The sequence below is a fragment of the Schistocerca gregaria genome, chromosome 4 (assembly GCF_023897955.1).
Source record: "Schistocerca gregaria isolate iqSchGreg1 chromosome 4, iqSchGreg1.2, whole genome shotgun sequence".
NCBI lineage: Eukaryota > Metazoa > Arthropoda > Insecta > Orthoptera > Acrididae > Schistocerca > Schistocerca gregaria.
Window position 1 is genome coordinate 721430272 of NC_064923.1, and position 7239 is coordinate 721437510.

The following is a 7239-nucleotide window of genomic DNA, read 5'->3' on the forward strand; positions in this document are numbered from 1 at the left end:
TCCCGTTGTGATGGAGGACGGAACTGTTGCAGGCAGGGTTCAATTTGGATAGTGTCTTGGGGAGTTGGATCATTAGGAGTGGGTTCAGGATTACAGTTAAAAGGAAGTCACGCTTGATCAAGGTCCGCGTCACTTTCCATTTTTGACCAGACATAACGTCTGAGAAGAGAAAGAAATAATAGTAGTAATAATAATAATAATAATAATAATAATAATAATAATAATAGAGATGAGTGCTTAATTAATTTTTTGTATGAAATATTAAACCTATGCTGTTATACAGGGTCACTAACTATTGCCACCAAGAATAACTCTGAAAGTATGATAGCAGCTGAAAAGTTTGTGGGACAAATGTTGCATGGGACAAAGAGGGCCATAATATGATGGTTTTTTGTTACTAGGTGGGGTCGCGTCAGATATGAAGCTCAATTTTTTTTAAATGGGATGCTATGGTTTGTTCCTAATTTCCGATAGCGGCTATAGATACAAATCTAATGATGTGTAACAGTAAGGCTTTTGAAGGTCAAAAAGGTGGAATGAATGTCCATTTACAGATGTTCAAAGTGACGACCATTGATATCAAGGCAGTGCTGCAATCTTATCATGACTAAATATTCAATCTCATCATGAGTAAATATTTGCTTAATACAGCGTATCCACCCAATGTGCCACTGACATGTAAGCACCATTCGACGGTTTTGCACTACAACAGTGATAGGAACGGTAAGACTAGTATCGTTGAATCAAGTGAATGCGAATGACGTATTCCTTCGAAGAACAAGTCGATAGCTTCTCATTTACGGAGAATGCTAACGACATTCAGCGAGAGCTAGAGACTTAAAAGCTGAAAGATATCCTCAACATACTCACCTTACATGTCGTACATTTAAATATGTGTTTGATAAATTGAGAACAACTGGATTTTTAACATATCTGAAACAAATCCGGCAAAGGAAAGTTTCTAACAACGAAATGGTAATTTGTACGCTTGGTACTGTAGTTCACGATATTTGTGTTAGTTCTGTGGTGTTTCAAAAGTCTAATCAGGAAGCATCGTGTTTCTTTACCGCTTGAGCGACGCCAGGTATGTTAAGTGGAGACTTGTTATTTAAAAGATTTTGTTTCTTTTCTTTCATGTCGAGCGTGGCAGCAAGATGATCCAGTGGGGACTCTAGACGCACCGGACGACGAGAGCTAACCACTATGGCAGAGTAGTCTATGGCCGGCAGCTGGAAGAACCATTGAAACATCATGCTGACCGTTATTAAAACATATGTTTTATGTTTCTTTTCTTTTTTTAGAAAAGGAAAAGGAGTTCAATGTTGAATGTGGAAGGATAAAGTTTGTAATTGGATGTCAATTGGTTATCTGTTAATAAAACTTTTGAGTTGGAACAGTCAGTTGACTGTTGTTACGACATGCATCGGAAATATTACTTACGAGTGAGATTTGCAAGTTTTATTAAAATTCAGACTTCTTGAAGAGGTTCTGGCAGGGTTTTGTCGAGAGTGTGGACGATCTTCAATGGTTGACTGGTTTGAAGTTTTATTGGTGAGAGGTCGACACATATTGATATTTTTAAAATAATCAATACTGTGAAGTGTGTTAGGATTCTGTTTTAAAACTTTATCGCCGATTGTGGTCGGGAGGATCAGTTTTAAAGGGGAATATTTCATTGAATGAGAACAGGATTGAGTCTTTAGTGACATTAATTAATTATTTAAGGAAAAATCAAGGAGAATTTCAATTTATTCTGGCAAAGATATCAAGGAGTGTCAAACCGCACAACGAACATATAGAAACTGACTTTGTTGAACTGTCAATATTTTTTTATGATAAAACTTGTCTACAACAGGGACTGGTGAATTTTGCTGGTTTATCCTTATCTACTAGGTTGCACCTGCTACAGCTTAATGTTTTTCTTTATCGATTTTTCAAGTAACTGGGAAAGAACTTATAATCTGATCTGCGGCGGACCGTTGAAATTGGGTACACGGTTAGGTTGTTGTGAAGCCTGTTGGTTTGAAGATTGCCTTTCTTTCCCCTGCAGCAGACATCGTTGCTGAGGTGCTGTGACAGGATCGGTGGTTCAGTGCAGTTCGCATCAAATCGCAAGGGAATCTGGCATGAGCCAGAGTAGTGTTGTTCGTGTTCTGCATCGTCATAAGTATCATCCTTACCATATCAGTCTACACCAAGAATTAACTGGTACAGATTGCATGTGTCACATTGAATTCTGCTGATGTGCTCAACTTGTTTCAGAGGAATGACACATTTATTAATTTGATTTTATTTACTGACGAGGCTACATTACCAAACCATGGAATGTGTTAATTTGCATAACACACATTATTGGGAAACTGAAAATCCATGTTGGCTGCGGCAAGTTGCACACCAAAAACCATGGTCGGTGAATGTAGGGTGTAGGATTCTGGAGAACACAATTATAGGCCCCTATTTCATTGAAGGAAATCTCAATGGTAGAGGTGCACCACATTCCTGCAAGAAACATACATCTGTTCTTACAAGAAATACTTTTAGGACCAACGAACAGAATGTGATATCAACACAATGGGTGTCCGGCACATTTTTTGCTGATGGCTAGAAATGAATTGCAGAGAGAATTCCCAAATCATTGAATTGGATGCGGCAGAGATGTGTCGTGGCTGGCTGGTTTGCGAGACTTGACGCCTCTGGATTTTTTTCTTGTGGGGACTTGTAAAAGACATTGTTTATAGAGACACTCCAACTATAACTGAAGAAATGCGAGAGGGAATTGTCAGAGCATGTGCTTCCATAAGTGCCAATGCGATAAGGAATACCACTCAATCCATGATAAGAAGATTGGAACACTGCATTGATGCCAGTGGTCATCGCTTCAAACACATTCCGTAAATGGACGTTCATGCCCCCTTTTTGACCTTTGTTGACCTTCAAAGCCCTTACTGTTACACATCACTGGATTCATCTCAATAGCCACTACCAGAAAATAAGTACCAAACTATAGCATCCCATTAAAAAAAATAATAAAATAAAATAAAAAAAAAAAAGTTGACCAGCATATCTCTGAAGCAACCCCACCTAGCAACAAAAAACCAATGTCATATTATGGCCCCCGTTGTCCCATGCAACTTTTGTCCTACAAACTTTTCAGCTCCTATCATACTTTCGGAGGCAATAGTTAGTGACTCTCCCTGTATACTGAACACCGCCAACAATCTTGAACATAAATTATAAGTATTTCAAAAAGTTATTCTATGTTTAAACAAAGAGAGAAAAATCATTTATTTCAATTCTTTTTAGTGTGCTACGAAAGTACACCAAAATATAAAATGATTTTTTAGTACACAATTTTTCCTTCGTATTCAAAAAATTATTTATCATCATACAAGAAATTTGACTATTTTCTTTAATACCAACAATTTTCATTAAAAAATGTTACAGATGACATTACACATTTCCTGTAAATTTTCTTATGATTTTATGTTATGCAAATATCTTCATAACTTCATTTGGTATATTCTCAAATTTTGTAACACTGTTGCTACAAGAGTTTCCACAATCAACAACTTCCCAAATATTCAACTACAGATAAAAATCTTCCTTAGGACAACTAATTTTCATGTGTGATTACTGAAGTCACATAGTGCTGTACAAATTCTGTGTGAGGGGGGATGTTGTAATAAATTAGGATCTGACAGAAATTTTACTCACATAACAAAAAATGTGGATTCCTTTTCATGGGTAAATTACATTATCCATAGCTGTGGGTGTTCACAGAGTTTTCCAGTCGTTGGATGCAATTTTGCCTTAAATATATATTTTTTTATTTGTGTGTGGATACATTCACATATTGTGGGGATACACTACGAAGATTATTTACAAATAACGGCAAATGCTCTAAAAAACAAACTTCCATTCTTTATTATTGTCTTACCATACAATTTTAAATGCAAACAAAACATGTTACCATTTATATCTTAATTTTTATAATACTGATATATAACCGAAATCCATGTATGACAAGAAGGTTAATGGTTGATTATTGTCAACATTTTATAAATATTATCAACGGTCATTCTTAAAAATCTTTAAAGAAATACAGATGATGTAAATAAAATAGAAAGAAACTTCCACATGGGAAAAATATATTAAAAACAAAGATTCCAAGACTTACCAAGTGGCAAAGCGCCGGCAGACAGGCACAATGAACAAAACACACAAACACACACACACACACACACAGACAGAATTACTAGCTTTCGCAACTTATGGTTGCTTCTTCAGGAAAGAGGGAAGGAGAAGGAAAGACGAAAGTATGTGGGTTTTGAGGGAGAGGGTAAGGAGTCATTCCAATCCCGGGAGCCGAAAGACTTCCCTTAGGGAGAAAAAAAGGACAGGTGTACACTCGCACACACACAAGCACACATGTCTGCACACGCACACATGCACGCGCAAACGCATGCACATCCATCCATACATATACAGATACAAGCCCAAACTCTCTGCCTTTATATATGTCTGCTTGTGTCTGTATATGTATGTGCGTGTGTGTGAGTATATACCTATCCTTTTTTCCCCCCTAAGGTAAGTCTTTCCGCTCCTGGGATTGGAATGACTCCTTACCCTCTCCCTTAAAACCCACATCCTTTCGTCTTTCCCTCTCCTTCCCTCTTTCAGAAGAAGCAACCGTCGGTTGCGAAAGCTAGAAATTATGTGTGTGTGTTTGTGTGTTTTATTTATTGTGCCAATCTACCAGCACTTTCCTGCTTGGTAAGTCTTGGAATCTTTGTTTTTAATATATTTTTCCCATGTGGAAGTTTCTTTCTATATACACTCCTGGAAATGGAGAAAAGAACACATTGACACCGGTGTGTCAGATCCACCATACTTGCTCCGGACACTGCGAGAGGGCTGTACAAGCAATGATTACAAGCAATGATCACACGCACGGCACAGCGGACACACCAGGAACCGCGGTGTTGGCCGTCGAATGGCGCTAGCCTGCGCAGCATTTGTGCACCGCCGCCGTCAGTGTCAGCCAGTTTGCCGTGGCATACGGAGCTCCATCGCAGCCTTCAACACTGGTAGCATGCCGCGACAGTGTGGACGTGAACCGTATGTGCAGTTGTCGGACTTTGAGCGAGGGCGTATAGGGGGCATGCGGGAGGCCGGGTGGACGTACCGCCGAATTGCTCAACACGTGGGGCGTGAGGTCTCCACAGTACATCGATGTTGTCGTCAGTGGTCGGCGGAAGGTGCACGTGCCCGTCGACCTGGGACCAGACCGCAGCGACGCACGGATGCAAGCAAAGACCGTAGGATCCTACGCAGTGCCGTAGGGGACCGCACCGCCACTTTCCAGCAAATTAGGGACACTGTTGCTCCTGGGGTATCGGCGAGGACCATTCGCAACCGTCTCCATGAAGCTGGGCTACGGTCCCGCACACCGTTAGGCCGTCTTCCGCTCACGCCCCAACATTGTGCAGCCCGCCTCCAGTGGTGTCGCGACAGGCGTGAATGGAGGGACGAATGGAGACGCGTCGTCTTCAGCAATGAGAGTCGCTTCTGCCTTGGTGCCAATGATGGTCGTATGCGCGTTTGGCGCCGTGCAGGTGAGCGCTACAATCAGGACTGCATACAACCGAGGCATACAGGACCAACACCCGGCATCATGGTGTGGGGAGCGATCTCTTACACTGGCCGTACACCTCTGGTGATCGTCGAGGGGACACTAAATAGTGTATGGTACATCCAAACCGTCATCGAACCCATCGTTCTACCATTCCTAGACCGGCAAGGGAACTTGCTGTTCCAAGAGGACAATGCACGTTCGCACGTATCCTGTGCCACCCAACGTGCTCTAGAAGGTGTAAGTGAACTACCCTGGCCAGCAAGATCTCCGGATCTGTCCCCCACTGAGCATGTTTGGGACTGGATGAAGCGTCGTCTCATGCTGTCTGCACGTCCAGCACGAACGCTGGTCCAACTGAGGTGCCAGGTGGAAATGGCATGGCAAGCCGTTCCACAGGACTACATCCAGCATCTCTACGATCGTCTCCATGGGAGAATAGCAGCCTGCATTGCTGCGAAAGGTGGATATACACTGTACTAGTGCTGACATTGTGCATGCTCTGTTGCCTGTGTCTATGTGCCTGTGGTTCTGTCAGTGTGATCATGTGATGCATCTGACCCCAGGAATGTGTCAATAAAGTTTCCCCTTCCTGGGACAATGAATTCACGGTGTTCTTATTTCAATTTCCACGAGACATATTTAAAGGGAAAGAGTTTGGGCAGAGATGTCAGTCGAGGCAGAAGTGCAGAGGCAAAGATGATGTTGAATGACAGGTGAGGTATGAGTGGCGGCAACTTGAAATTAGCGGAGATTGAGGCCTGGTGGATAACAGGAAGAGAGGATATATTGAAGGCCAAGTTCCCATCTCCGGAGTTTGGATAGGTTGGTGTTAGTGGGAAGTACCCAGATAACCCGGACAGTGTAACACTGTGCCAAGATGTGCTGGCCGTGCACCAAGGCATGTTTAGCCACAGGGTGATCCTCATTCCCAACAAACACTGTCTGCCTGTGTCCATTCATGCGAATGGACAGTTTGTTGCTGGTCATTCCCACATAGAATGCGTCGCAGTGCAGGCAGGTCAGTTGGTGAATCACGTGAGTGCTTTCACATGTGGCTCTGCCTTTGATTGTGTACACCTTCCGAGTTACATGACTGGATTAGGTGGTGGTGGGAGGGTGCATGGGACAGGTTTTACACCGGGGGCGGTCACAAGGGTAGGAGCCAGAGGGTAGGGACGATGGATTGGGGATTTCAGAGGGATGAACCAAGAGGTTACGAAGGTTAGGTGGACAGCGGAAAGAAACTCTTGGTGGAGTGGGGAGGATTTCATGAAGGATGGATCTCATTTCGGAGCAGGATTTGAGGAAGTCATATCCCTGCTGGATCAGAGTCTGATCCAGTCCCGGGAAGTATCCTGTCACAAGTAGGGCACTTTTGGGGTTCTGGGTTTGAGGAAGTGGCTCTGGTTATTTGCTTATGTACCAGGTCGTGAGGGTAGCTGCGGGATGCGAAAGCTGTTTTCAGGGTGTTGGTGTAATGGTCCAGGGATTCAGGACTGGAGCAGATTCGTTTGCCACGAAGGCCTAGGCTGTAGGGAAGGGACCGTTTGATATGGAATGGGTGGCAGCTGTCATAATGGAGGTACTGTTGTTTGTTGGTGGGC